This window comes from Otolemur garnettii, unplaced genomic scaffold, assembly GCF_000181295.1.
Source record: "Otolemur garnettii isolate 467f Iridium unplaced genomic scaffold, OtoGar3 scaffold00027, whole genome shotgun sequence".
Taxonomy (NCBI): domain Eukaryota; kingdom Metazoa; phylum Chordata; class Mammalia; order Primates; family Galagidae; genus Otolemur; species Otolemur garnettii.
Genome location: NW_003852422.1, coordinates 16,055,534 through 16,069,322, shown reverse-complemented (window position 1 = coordinate 16,069,322; position 13,789 = coordinate 16,055,534). Strand labels below are relative to the sequence as shown.

The window sequence follows — 13,789 nt, the reverse complement described above, 5'->3', positions numbered from 1 at the left end:
GCTGTTGGCTTGGAGAACCCCACTTTGTGGACCAGTGACCACATGCATTATTCCCCCCCCCGCCCCCCGTCTCTATGATTTATAAAACTTACCATTTGGCTTGGTGCCTGTAGCTCAGTGGTTAGGGTGCCAGCCACATACCTCCCAGGTTGGCAGGTTCGAACCTGGCCTGGGCCTGCTAAACAACAATGACAACTGCAACAAAAAGATAGCAGGTAGGGTGCTGGCTCCAGATGCTGGAGGTAGCGGGTTCAAACCCAGCCGCGGCCAAGAAACTGCAAAAAAAAAAAGATAGCTGGGTATTGTGATGGGTGCCTGTAGTCTCAGCTACTTGGGAGGCTGAGGCAAGAGAACTGCTTAAGCCCAAGAGTTTGAGGTTCCTGTGAGCTGTGATGCCACGGCCTCTAACGAGGGGACATAGTGAGACTCTGTCTTAAAAAACAAAAACAAAAACAAAACCCCTTTCCATTTACAAATGAGCAAAATGCACCTTAGAGAGGTGGACCCCAGTTCCTTTCAGAAGACTTTATAAACCACTGATGGTTAAGTTCACCCATGAAGAGACTTTAGATGGGAAAAAATAACAACAAAATGCCTGGAGCACTTGCTTGTGATAGTAGGTACCGGGCCAGACATTTGACATTGTTCTAGAATCCTCAGAATCCTGCCAAATTCATGCTCATTCTAAAAGTGAGAAAACTGAGATCAGAGCCAGTGAAGAACTTAGAGCCCAGGTCCTCTGTCTCTCCACTGCAGCCTGTGGCTTCTTGGGGGGGGAGCCAGGTGGCAGCAGGTGCAGGAACCTGCTGGCTGCTCTGTCCTCACTGCTGATTCCTGGCGAGTGACAATCCTGAATGAAAAGGGCGAGGGCCGTAGCTTCAGGCAGATACACAATCACAGTGCGTGACTTACACGGAAGAAACTCCTATTTGTGGCTGGAGCTTCAAAATGTTACGTAATTACGTTCTTTAATTTAAGAAATTGATTTAGATTGCCAGAGCTTGGTTGCAAGCCAGATCTCATTTGTAAGTTTTAATTCTGTGAGGACCTGTTAGTGCCCACAACGTTTAAGGCACTGAGCTTCGTCCAAGAAAACAAGAATCTCTTAGAGACGCTTGAGTTTTGGAAGTTGTGCTTCATAATTCTAGCCACTTAGTTGGCTCTCAGGATAGGTTAAATTAAATTTAAAAGAAAAGGGAACAAATTAAGTAGATGCTATTAACTGTTCTTAAAGTGACAGGGCTTCAAATGCAGGCAGTAATAGCTGTGTTCTTGGCCTCTACTGGCAGGGATCTATAAGATCTTCTCGTTTGTTCTACATGAGAGTCCTATGATTATAAGATCTCCTGTGATTCCTATTCCCTACCCTGAGCTACTGTACCACCTGCCCCTCTATTTTCATGCCTGTACATCGGCCTATATTTGGGCCATTATCTGTTAAGTGGCTTGTCCTTGGCAGTGCACCAGGAATGCTGTTCCAAGTGACATGCTGACTCTAAGGATCACGTAGTTTCTCACAGACCTCTGTGTTCTCTTCATCAAACAGGACTGGGGTTTGCATCCTTGGGGCCTGAGCTTGGGCAGTGCATTCTGTGGAAAGAATGAGGGGCAGTAACCTCAGGTCAAGTCTGTTTGTTAGGGAGCGTCAAGGTTCAAAGGGAAGGGAGACTAAATATGAAAGTCCACAGATAGACCAAGACACAAATACGGAGGCTAGGACTGAGCAGTCTAGGTCAGAGCCAGAGGCTTCTGGGCAGTGGCTGAGATCTCTCTGCCTCTTGCTGTGGGGTAGTTGGTTCATGGGTAGGTCTGGCTGTCAGGGTGGACAGTAACACCTCTGCTCTTGCCTAGGGATTCGGGGAGCCGTGGCTCACGCTCTGCAGTGCTTTTCTTAGCAGAAGAAGGTGCCGACCATCTGGACCACAAAGATACCCATAGGCACCTGCCCTGCACTGAATGGCATCCGTGTCCTGAGTCTCCTCTGGATCATCTCAGGACACACTAGCCAGATGACCGCATGGCTGTCTCTGGGTGTGGAAGGCTGATGAGCCTTTACTCTCTAGCAGTCAGGGGAGAGAGACTCTAGTGTACCGGGGTCGGGCTTGCCCAGGGCATGGGAGGCTGGCAGCATAACCCATGGGCAGCCTCCTTCTGCCTTGGAGACACAGTACATGGCTGCCCATAAATGAGATTTCCAGGCCAGTGTCCAGTAGCTCCTTTAACTCCTCCTAGGTATAAATCAGCACATGGCTGCCAGGTGGCCAGAGCTGGATTTTCCCTCCTGTCATGATAGGGAATAAGTAGATGGTATGAACTATTCTTAAAGTGACAGGGCTTAAAATGCTGGCAATAGTAGCCGTGTTCTCACGATCACTTACTATGGGTCAGCCTCTACTTGAAGTGATCTATGAGATCATCTCACTTGTTCTACATGAGAGTCCTATGATTATAAGATCTCCTATGATTCCTATGCCCTACCCTCAGCTACTGTGCCACCTGCCCCTCATTGCATGAAGCCAGTCTGTTTTCTTCCTAGAAAACACAAGCATAAATAAACGTGGTGCGCCGGTATTAAGTCAGTGTTTCTCAACCTTGCCCCTGTTGCTACCCTCCCATCAATAACAGCGGTACCCTCCAAACATGGGACCTGTACACACAGGTGTCAGAATGGAGGGGAGGGGCCCATCCAGGGCAGTTGGAAGAATCCTCCCAGGTGATCTGCACCAGTCACAGACAGTCCAAGGGGAGCTGAGGGAGCACAAAGGAGCTCAGAGCCTCTGAATGACAGTTAGGGACCTCAGGCTCCATCCACCTTTTGTCCCTGGTCTAAGTTCTCCTTTTAAGTGAATTACAGTGATTCTTAACTGTAAGACACCCTTGACTCCCAAATACAACCAAAGAGTAAAAGTGTTCCTCTTGCTTTTTCTGAAAAGAAAAGATCACATGATTTTCTTCCATTAAATAAAAAGACACTGCTTTTTACTTTTAATGTTTATTACAGATAATGTGCTTGAATGGAAAACCAGAGTGCTTAAAAACCCACTGTACCTTTCTTCTTGGAGTGGCCCGTTCTACCTTGGGGTTGATACATTTTTCCTGATCAGGTAATAAGGCCAAGCTATGTTACTTTGCTGTTGTGCTGGTTGCTGTTAGTTTCAGGATGTATGTATATGCGTGTTGCCATTCTCACTTTAGTGAGAAAAGCTGAACGGCCCACGTTCACTCACCTGGCTGGGCCTTTCCTCTGTCCACTTTTAGGCAGGACTGTTGTCAGAAATGGCTCCCCTCTGTATCTCTGGTTTACTAGCTGAGTAAGGATGGCTCTATAGCATGGACCCATGACAAAAGTCAACTTTATTCATCAAAATCGTTTATTTCAGTTTTCAAATTCTGGTCCATAGACTGGTACAGATCCATGGTGAAGTTTCCAAGTCTCACGATAGTGACATGGGAAAATTTAAGAAAATGGCATGATGTCTCCCAAAGTTATGGTTATTTAAATAAACAGTCAAGAGTTGAAGTTTCTTAATTGTTTGACCAATGTCAAGCACTGTGTTAAGTGCCTTCAAGTGGTATTTCATTTAATTCTCATGATATTCCCATGCAGTAGGAAGGATTGTTAAAATTCCCATTTCTTTTTTTTTGTACTTATATGAAATTCATGTAGCATAAAATGAACCAAAGTATAAAGTTTAGTGGCAGTTAGCATATTTTTAATGTTGTAAAACTCCCTCTATCTAGTTCCAAAATATTTTCGTCACCTTACCCATTAAGCGGTTACTCCCCAGTTTCTGGAAACCACCACTCTGGTTTCCAGCTGTATGCATTACCCATTCTAGATACAGCATGTATATGAATCACACAATGTGTGGCCTTGTGTACCCCACTGCTTTCACTCGGTGTGGCGTGTTTGAGGTTCACCCATGTTGTAGTATATATCCATGTTTCATTCCTTTCTATGGCTGAGTAATATCAGTTATGTGGATACAGAGGCCAAGATGTTTGAAGTACCAAATGTCCAAGAAAACCATAAATAAATGTCAAGACTACATATCTCACACCCAGATTGGTCTGGGGCCAGGAAATTCTGTGCTTAACTTTTTTTTCTTTTTTTGAGACAGAGTCTTACTTTGTCGCCCTTGGTAGAGGGCCATGGCCTCATAGCTCACAGCAACCTCAAACTCTTGAGCGCAATAGATTCTCTTGCCTCAGCCTCCCGAGTAACTGGGACTACAGGCGCCCACCACAATGCCTGGCTATTTTTAGAGACAGAGATCTTGCTCTTGTTCAGGCTGGTCTCGAACTTGTGAGCTCAGGCAATCCACCTGCTTTGGTCTCCCAGAGTGCTAGAATTACAGGCGTGAGCCACCACAACCAGCCTAACTTCTGTCAGCGGTCCTCAGAGAGTAGTCACCTGGAACTTGGTAGAAATGTCAATCCTTGGGTGCTTCCCCAAACCCAATGAATCAGACCCTCTCGGGCTAGGATCAGCAATCTGACCTGTCATAAGCTCTCCGGGTGATCCTGATGTTCGCTGAAGTCTGGAAAGCTCTGTGTGAGCCCAGGTGGGAAGAGCTGAGGCAGATCCTCACACCTGTCTAGGGACAAAGAAATACTTTTCTTTTTTTCTTTATCTCTGTTTGCTTTCATTTCTCACTGCTGTTCTCTGTGACTTTTTATCCTTCAGTTTTTATTTTATCATTTTAGAACATACACACCACCTTCTGGCCCCAGACTAGTGCGGGTGTGCGATACATAGTCTTTTGCATTTGTAGTTTTCTTGGATGTTTGGTATTTTGCTAGCCTTGGCCTGTGTTTTAGTTATCTCAGGGCTGACCCAATGGCTTCTCTGTCCTTTTATTTAAAATTGTCTTTCAAATGATGGGACTATTACTAATAACGATACCTGGTGTTGCTACTATGCTAACAGTTTGAAATCTCTTATCTCGTGTAATTCTCACAATAAGCCTATAAAGTTAGTACTAACATCATCCCGATTTTTGCAGATGAGAAACTAGATGTTCAGTGAGAAAGGCCCAAGTTACACAACTAGTAAGGTTAGAACCACAGCTTAAGTATAGTTTGTTTCACGCAGAAAACATGTTTTGGCCACTCTGTCAAAATATTTACATGGTAAAGCCAAAGACTTGTGATTGTCTTTAAGAATAACTAGTTTCAGCTCGGTGCCCATAGCTCAGTGAGTAGGGTGCCAGTTACATACACTGAGGCTGGCAGGTTCGAGTCCGGCCTGAGCCTGCCAAACAACAATGATAACTGCAACTAAAAAAATAGCCAAGTGTTGTGGCAGGTGCCTGTAGCCCAGCTACTTGGGAGGGTGAGGCAAGAGAATTGCTTAAGCCCAAAGAGTTTGAGGTTGCTGTGAGCTGTGACACCATTGTCACTCTTTGGTGAAATAGTGAAACTCTGTCTCAAAAAAAAAAAAAGAATAACTAGTTACTGGGTACAGTGGCTCATACCTGTAATCCTAGCACTTTGAGAGGGTGAGGTAGGAGGATCACTTGAGGCAAGGCATTTGAGACCAGCCTGGGCAAGAGTTCGACACAGGCCTAGCAAGACCTTTGCTCTATGAAAAAATAAAAAAATTAGCCAGCAGGGCCATGTGTACCTGGAGTCCCTGCTACTTGGGAGGCTGAGGCAGGAGGATCCCTTGAGCCCAGGAGTTTGAGGTTGCAGTGAGCTATGATACCATTACACTCTAGCCTGGGTGACAGAGCATGACTTATCTCAAAATTAAAAAAAAAGAAGAATAATTAGTTGGTGATTGTTTTGTAATCCTTCCCCACCTCTTGGGCCGGCTTCATCCATCTCTAGTGTGTGACTTATTTTTTGTAGTTTTTTGGCTGGGGCTGGGTTTGAACCCACCACCCTCAGCATATGGGGCTGGTGCCCTACTCCTTGAGCCACAGGTGCCACCTGTGTGATTTTCTTTGTTAAAGTCTGCTCGGGAATATGGCTCTCAGCCCCTTGTAACTGGTTATCTAGTTCAGAGCCTGTTTTCCTGCCAGTCCTTCTGGTTATCCTCTCTTTATGAACTGGAAGGCTGGGTGGTGCACGCTGGCACACACAGCCAGACCCAGGCTTTGCTTAGCAACCACATTGGCAGAGGGGAAGTCAGTTACTCTGAAAAGAAAAGACTGCCCTGATTCCTCCTTTCCTGAAGTTAAGAGGAGGCCGGAATCACAATTGGCTGCCCTACTTCCCCTTCTTAGTGCTCTCTGTTAGATGTCTCTATAAATTTTGTCCCTATTATAATGAGTCCAACTTGCTGCTTTTCAAAAGAAAATCTGGCCAGCAGAGAATAAAGACATTCTCCAAAGCTCCCTTGGAAGGTGCCTTCCAAGTCCTGCCTGGCACCCATAGCTTTGTTTTGCACTAGGAAATACATCTGCTCCTTAGGAAAACTCCCACAAGGATCACTGGGATAAAATGTCAAGAGGCTGGGAAACTCACAAACGTGCTCGCCATCGAGTTCTTTAGCTGAACATGCTGGGTAATGACTTTGTTGTCATCAGGATATGTTGGTTAAGAATTCTGTGATCTTGGGCAACTCAATAACTTTGAGTCTCACTTCCCTGTTAGGGAACCAGAAAGGAAAATATCTTTCCTTTTACCTAATAGGACTATTTATTCATCTAGCCAATGATTTCCTCAGTAGACATTTATGGCAAAGTAGTTTGGTATGGCTGGCGAAGCAAAAGCGTCTCATTAGTGAAAGTACCCTGAAAATGATGTTCTTCTACAGAACAGAAGACTTTGACGCTATTATTCCAGAAGACCGATGTGGTAGTCATGAGTACTGTTCACCAAATATTTCTGTCTGCCTTCTAGGCACTTGGCAACATTTCACTTTCTGGCCCCATTGTGGCTGAGTGGGCCAGTCATTAGTGCTGACCAAGTGGTACCTGGCATTCCGTTATGCCAAGGGCTTTAAACTCTTATGCTAGAGCTTTAAACAAGTCACTTTTAGACTAGAGTGTTTAATTGCTGGTTTCAGTGGAATTCTTCCATGGTCATTGATGAATTTGAGATGATGGCATCTCTACCAGCCCGGATTCCACGGTGAGGAAGATTCTGAGCCCAAGGCACTGCCCTGGGTGTGTAAGGTGAGCAAGGGGAAAACGATTATTTTAAAACGTGGAAGTGCTTTGTTATTGCAGCATAATTTAGTGTACCCTGATTGACACAGCTGAATTCATCAGCCAATCAATTGTAATATTGATAAGTAATTCCTGTGATAATTCTTTTTCTCTTAGTGGTTGGTTAAAGTGCAAGCTCATTTTTAAAGATGCCTCAGAATTCAGACAAAGGACTAACCCCCAAGTTCATACTCAGATACTTTTTCAGTTGCCTGATAAGGTAGGTTTATTTATATAATATTTAATTTTCCTTATTCTTATGTAATCATTTCTTATTTTTCAGTCTTTAAGCCTCTTATTTCGAAAGAAAAATAAACTAACATAAATAGTTTTCTTCCTTATACAGTTGATTTTTGCTTGTTTGATATGGTTCAGATTCTATCAGGACAAACCATGAAAACTGGTATCTTCCCCTGGCAAAAACATCCTTAGTCCTCAGCTGATGGGCAGCTGATCTTAATAAATGTACTGCCAGATTTTCATGAAATCTGGATTCAATGGGAGAATTTGCAAATAAGTAATAATTGGATCCTGAAAATCAGCACTATGTGTCATAATAAAAATAAATAAGACCAGGAGAGGAGTTTGGTTGACCCTTGGGCCAGTGGATGTTCTGCGGAGAGGCAGGGAGGGAGGAAGGACGTTGGTCTCCCTTAGTAACATGTGCTTGGTTGAAGCAGACGGGATTCCAACACTGGAGCAGAATCTGCTATCAGTGAGAGCAGAGCAGAGCATGGGAGAAAAGGAAACTTCAGCTCGTGTGTTCAACCCTTTCATTCATACATTTTCGAAACCATGGTTATTTGCCAAGCTGGAAGCCAGCCCTTGCTACTTCTGGACCATACCCATCTTGTTAAACCATCCTGTTGCAAATTAGAAAGGGGAGTGTTGGAACCTTCTTTGAGTAAGTGATGTGACGTGGGCAAGCAGACTCTGTATAGTTGGACTGCTGAGCCTGCATTCTGGCTTAGTCACTTACTAGCTGTGTGACCTTGAGTAAGTGTCTCGACCTTTCTGTGCCTGAGTTTCTTCATCTCTAAAATAGAAAGAATGGTGGCATTTACTTTGTAGGACTCTCCTGAGAATTAAACGAGATAATGTATGTAAAGAACTCAGAGGAGTGCTTGACGTATAGTCAGCTGTCCTAAGTATTCACATCTTTTAACTTTTTCTTCAAATGGGGCAAGATGGAAGATGAGCTCAGGGTTGGATTTTTGTTTATCTCTTTTCACTGCAGTCTTTGTGGTTTCTTCCAAGCTTCACCAAGTCTAGCCTTCCTCCCGGGAAGGTCAGAGCTCATTCTTTCAGTCTATTTTGGCGGTGAGGCACCAGGTTGAGCAGCTGTCCTATCCAGAGGGCTTCTGGAGGAGAGGGATTGGCACACAGGCCATGGCAATCAGTGCTAAGATGGGCTAGTTAGGGGTTGGGGCTGGAGATCTAATAGCATGGGGGAGTTCTGCTTGGGAAACCTAACTTCAGAGTCAGCTGGGGAGTGAGGAGTGAGGAGTGAGGAGTGAGGAGTGTTTCTCAGGGCAGATGGAGCACTGATGGGGGCAGAGAAGCGTGGGAGGAGGGCAGAGGAGTGGGTGCTGGGGATGTGGTGTGGGGGACGGCCCCAGTGAGTAAATTACTGCAGTCTCTGGGCAGGAGGGCTGGGTGTGGACTGGTGACTGGCTTGAGAATGCCGAGAGGAGAAAGCAGGGACTCTGGGATTTTCTGGCTCAGGCATCATGGCTGATGGCACTGGTTTTCTTGAACTCGGGAACTCTGGGAGAGGGGCAGGTTGGAGCGGGAGCCAGGAAGAGAATGCATCCAACTTGGGACAAAACTATATGGAAAATGTAGGGAAGTGACACCAATGCGCAGGTTCAACTCACCCTCTCTCTCTCAGGTAACCCCAGAGGAAAGGGAGTCAGTGTCTGGTCATTTTGACTTCTCATGCTCACTACTTGGTGTAACTACTTGGTTGTGAGTTGTCACCTGCCTGCTGACTGCCAGGAGGACTGGGGCTGGCCATTTGTTCACATGCTCATTCTGTATTCAGGCCGTGTGCCAGGCACTGTCCTCTGCCCTGGGGACACAGTGTCTTACACATGCAAGAGTGCCCTCCTGCGTGGAGGAGGTAATTATGACATTTATTTAGCCCCAGTGGACTCAAAATATTTTGGAGACATTGGGGCTAAATACATTAAATACAAATTAATCGTACCTATTTCTTTTTGCTTTTTAAAGTGTGGCTACTGGCAAATGTAAAACTGGGGGAAGCTGTGTCTCACAGAGCTGGGCCAGAGACCGGTGTCTTCCTTGACGCCTCGGTAGCTGCCTCCGCTCTGGCTTGGAAGAAGGGAGGGTAAGAAGGGAGGAAGAAGTGAGGGAAGGAGCAAGACAGGGCGGAGGGAGGTTTCCAACTGGTGAGCCGCAAGGAAGGAACGTGAGCCGGGGGCTGATCCTAGTACCTCGATGGCTGGCGACCTTGTGCAAGTCGCCCTTTCTTTGAGCAGTAACTTCGTCGTTGGTGAAGTGGAGGTCAGAGCAGCCAGAGAGGATGGAAGTTTAGAGATATCTAGAAGCTCCTAGCACAGCAGCCGCCACATAGGACTTGCTCAATAAATCCTGAGCTATCCTCCGTCTTACCCTATTTGAAGGAAAAGTTAAAAGCAAATGATCTTGAACCCACGGACCCACGTTGTGGGCGGGGAGGTGGTTGCCTTCAGTACAAGGTGTTCTAGGGCATCTTCTCCCCCACCTGAAGGGACGAGAGACCCCGTGGTGACCCCCCTTCTCCTCCCTGCTTTTTCCCACCAGGCTGCAGCCGCTGCACGTGTACTCGGTGTGCCTGTTGGTGGGACTGTTCTCTCTTGTTCCCTGGGGACCTGTCTGGGAGGTGCCCAAATTCCACTGGGATAACTGCCGCCAGGCTTGGTGGACGAATCTGCTGTTGCTGAATAACTTGGTGTCGGTGCAGAATGCGGTGAGTCTCACACAGATGTAACCCGGGGTCTCATTTCACATGGTTTGCTGAACTTCCCAGGGCCAGCCTGAAAGTTCTGCCCCTTTCTTTCGGCATATTTTCTGGAGTAACAGTGATGCTGTGGGAGGGGGTGGTGGGTGGCAGGCCAGCCTCCTGTCCCAGGGTGGGTGTGACCACACCTGTCCACACGCCAGGGCAGATCCTGCAAACAGCAGAGAGTGGGCATCATGGCAGTGGCCAGCCAGGGGCCAGATGTCCTGTGGGGTGTCCCCAGGCATTAGAGCCTGCTGTATCTCAGTTCTTGTGCCAGGAACACATCGCCCCAGGGGAGAGGACACTTTCTTTACCTCTGCACAGAAAGCCTGTCCTAGGTTGGGACATTGTGCCCCACCCTCACCATATTGTACCCCTTTGTACTCAATTCCAAGCCAAACCTGACAGAATTGGTTTTGAGCAACAAGATCCAAAAAATGTGTATGTCGTGGGTTCCCTCAGAGTCCTAATTTCCTCATAATGGACTTGAAGCAAATAAAATTGTTGTAATTAAATCACACCATAAATTCCACATATATCCTAAAATCGAGGCTGAAAAGAGAATCACTAAAGCTTGTTGGGGCCCTAATTATTGCACATATAACCATTCACTGCCTAGACAACTGCCTTCAGGTGGCAATAACTCAGCAGTGTCCCCCGGCTTGCGGCCCCTGCAGGTGGGGCCCACCTCTCAGAGGGCCTGTCTGTGACAGGGGTCTACATGGATAGTCCAGGCTGTTTTCCCAGATGTAGGCTGGCTTGGGCCATTTGCCACCAGTCCACCTTAGATCCTAGAAAACAGAGGTGCCAGGATCCTCAAGCCTTGGAGAGAATTTCCCCCCAGAACTTCCTTCCACCTTGAAGAAACAATACAGGTAACCACCTGACTGTGCACAGGTGTGGCCAGTCTGTGGCTTTGGCAGGATGATCCCGTGTCAATCATTTGTGGGAGTTCTGGGCGGAGCTCTGGGGTTCCCATCAAGCTTGTCTGAAGCAGGTCTTGGTTTTAAAGAACACATTCTCTCCACCTAGAGTGGAGGTTGGGGTCAAGGAAAAGAAAAGAGAACAACATTCATTACCTCTCTGAGTTCCAGGTGCGTCCTAACAATGATACCACCTCCCACCTCCCATTCCTAGAACACGGCAGAGTCACTTCCCACAGCTATCTGAAGAGATTCACTAGGATTGTATTTTTATTTTTTAACAAAACAAAGGAAAAAACTTGTCTGAATCTCCTGGCTTTTTTTTTTTTTTTTTTTTTTTTGAGATAGGGTCACCTGAGCCAGACTGCTGTGGTGTCAGCATAGTTCACAGCAGGCTCAAACTCTTGGGTTCAAGTGATCCTCCTGCTTCAGCCTCCTGAGTAGCTGGGACTACAGCCACCATGCCCATCTAATTTTTCTATTTTTTGTAAAGACGGGGTCTCACTCTTGCTCAGGTGGTTCCCAAGCTCCTGTTCTCAAATAATCCTCCTGCCTCTGTCTTTCAGAGTGCTAGGATTATAGGTGTGAGCCACTGCACCTGGCCTTGAATCTCCAATTTAAAAAATAGTAATAATAATACCTGCCAGCCAGCCTTATTATAAGAACTGAATCCTTCCTCCTAGTCCAGGCGGGTGAACAGTGTGGAACAGACGTGGTAAATGAAGGAAGGAATGACCTCTGCTTCTCTCTTTCAGTGCAATGGTTGGACGTGGTACCTTGCCACTGATTTCCAGTTCCATCTCACAACACATCATCTTCAACTATGGCAAGTGAGTCTAACTGGGGCAACTTTTTCTCCTCAAGTGGCCTCTTTCTCTTTCTCTTATTTTTTGAGACAGAGTCTCACTCTGTTGCCCTGGGTAGAGGAGTACTATGGCATCAGAGTTCACAGTAACCTCAAATTCCTGGGTTCAAGTGATCTTCTTGCCTCAGCCTCCTACAGCAGCTGGGACTACAGGTGCCTGCCTCAGCCTCCCAAAGTGCTAGGATTACAGGTGTGAGCCACCAACGTGCCTGGCCATCATATGGCTGCTTTCCCCAAACTCTTAGAAAGGGCTTCAGTTCTATGCAGAAGAAATTGACCTCTCAGAAAAGGAAATACCAACTGTTCTGCTTTTCATGTTTCCAAATTCTCTCCCAACATTTGTCATACACAAGGCAGGGTGTTTCTTGCAGAATTATCATCAGTGTCTATATGGAATATCTAATGTCCACCTTTTTCTATGTAACTGATTTTATGAACATTTCCACATATTGAAATGCTCATAAACATTTCATAAATGTTCATAACCTGCATACCTGTCTATTTTAGGATTTATATAACATTTTTATGGTTGGGCATCTAGATTGCATCCAATTTTTCATGATTATACATGGCTTTGCAATGACTGTCTTTGAACACACTACTTTTTCTTAGTTTGTTCCTTGGGGGCAGATTTCTGAGTGGAATTTTAGGTCAAAGAGCAGGAACAATTTTGCGGTGCCTGTCACAGTATGAGATGGTTCTGTGGAATCAGCAGAGTAATTTACAGTGCTCTGGGCAATATATCTGTGTATCCTCTTCCTACACTTGGCATTTATCACCTTAATTTTTGTTAGTTTTAGAAACACCTTAAGGTCTCAATAATTTGTGGAAAGCCTTATGGTTTGTGGATTACCCAGGCCACATTTTAAGAGATTTATTGTTATTTTTTTATAAAAATCTATGTTCAATTTAAGGGATATTGGAAAACATCAGGATTATGGAAAGAGAAAACAATCCCTCCATCTTGTCACTCAAGGCAAGATGAATTCATTGCTAATATTTTGGGGCTTATTTTTCTGACATTTTTTCTGTGCAGCTTTTTACATGTGAAAGCATTCTGCATATACCCTTTGGTATCTTTCTTTTAGCAGTTTTAACATGTGCATTTCCCTATATTATTTTACTTTATTTTATTTTTATTTTCTCTATACATTATATATGTGTTTATTTTTGGTTTCCACTTTTGGCCTTCACAAAATTAAAAAGGCTTAAAATTTAATAACAATGTTTAAGATAAGGACTAGAAACAAAAACCTTGTAAAGAATGAATAAAGAGGCTCGGTGTCTGTGGCTCAAGTGGCTAAGGTGCCAGCCACGTACACCCAAGGTGGCGGGTTCGAATCCAGCCCGGGCAACAATGACGGCTGCAACCAAAAAATAGCCAGGCATGTGGCAGGCACCTGTGGTCCCAGCTACTTGGGAGGCAGAGGCAGAAGACTTGCTTGAGCCCAGGAGTGGGAGGTTGCTGTGACCTGAGATGCCACGGCACTGTACCCAGGGGGACAGCTTGAGGCTCCTGTCTCAAAAAAAAAAAAAAAAATGAATAAAGATAAATACATTCAGAAAAGAAATCAGACGATTGCTACAACGAAATATTGAGCAATAATAATGCAAAAAAAGTAACATTCACATTGTCAGATAAAAGTATGTCTATCATAGAATCTTTGACTCTGAGGTTCAGTATGGAGTCATCAGTTAACTTCTTCCCCCCCCCCAAAGTCTCAAAAAATAGACAACTAATATTTATAAATAAAAACAGAAGATAATTTCAAAAAACAGATCATGCCAAATCTTATAGACAATAGAAAAAGAAGAAATACTTCAAAACCATTCCCATGGG

General features: G+C 45.2%; 1 long non-coding RNA gene across 1 annotated transcript; it reads left to right on the top strand.

The window, feature by feature from the left end:
* Positions 1–1,862: 1,862 nt before the first annotated feature.
* On the top strand, positions 1,863–11,889 carry LOC100951859. Its single transcript, XR_001161222.1, has 5 exons — positions 1,863–2,031; positions 3,002–3,104; positions 7,275–7,377; positions 9,963–10,128; positions 11,840–11,889. It is a non-coding gene; the product is annotated as an uncharacterized LOC100951859 (long non-coding RNA).
* The last annotated feature ends 1,900 nt before the right edge of the window (positions 11,890–13,789 follow it).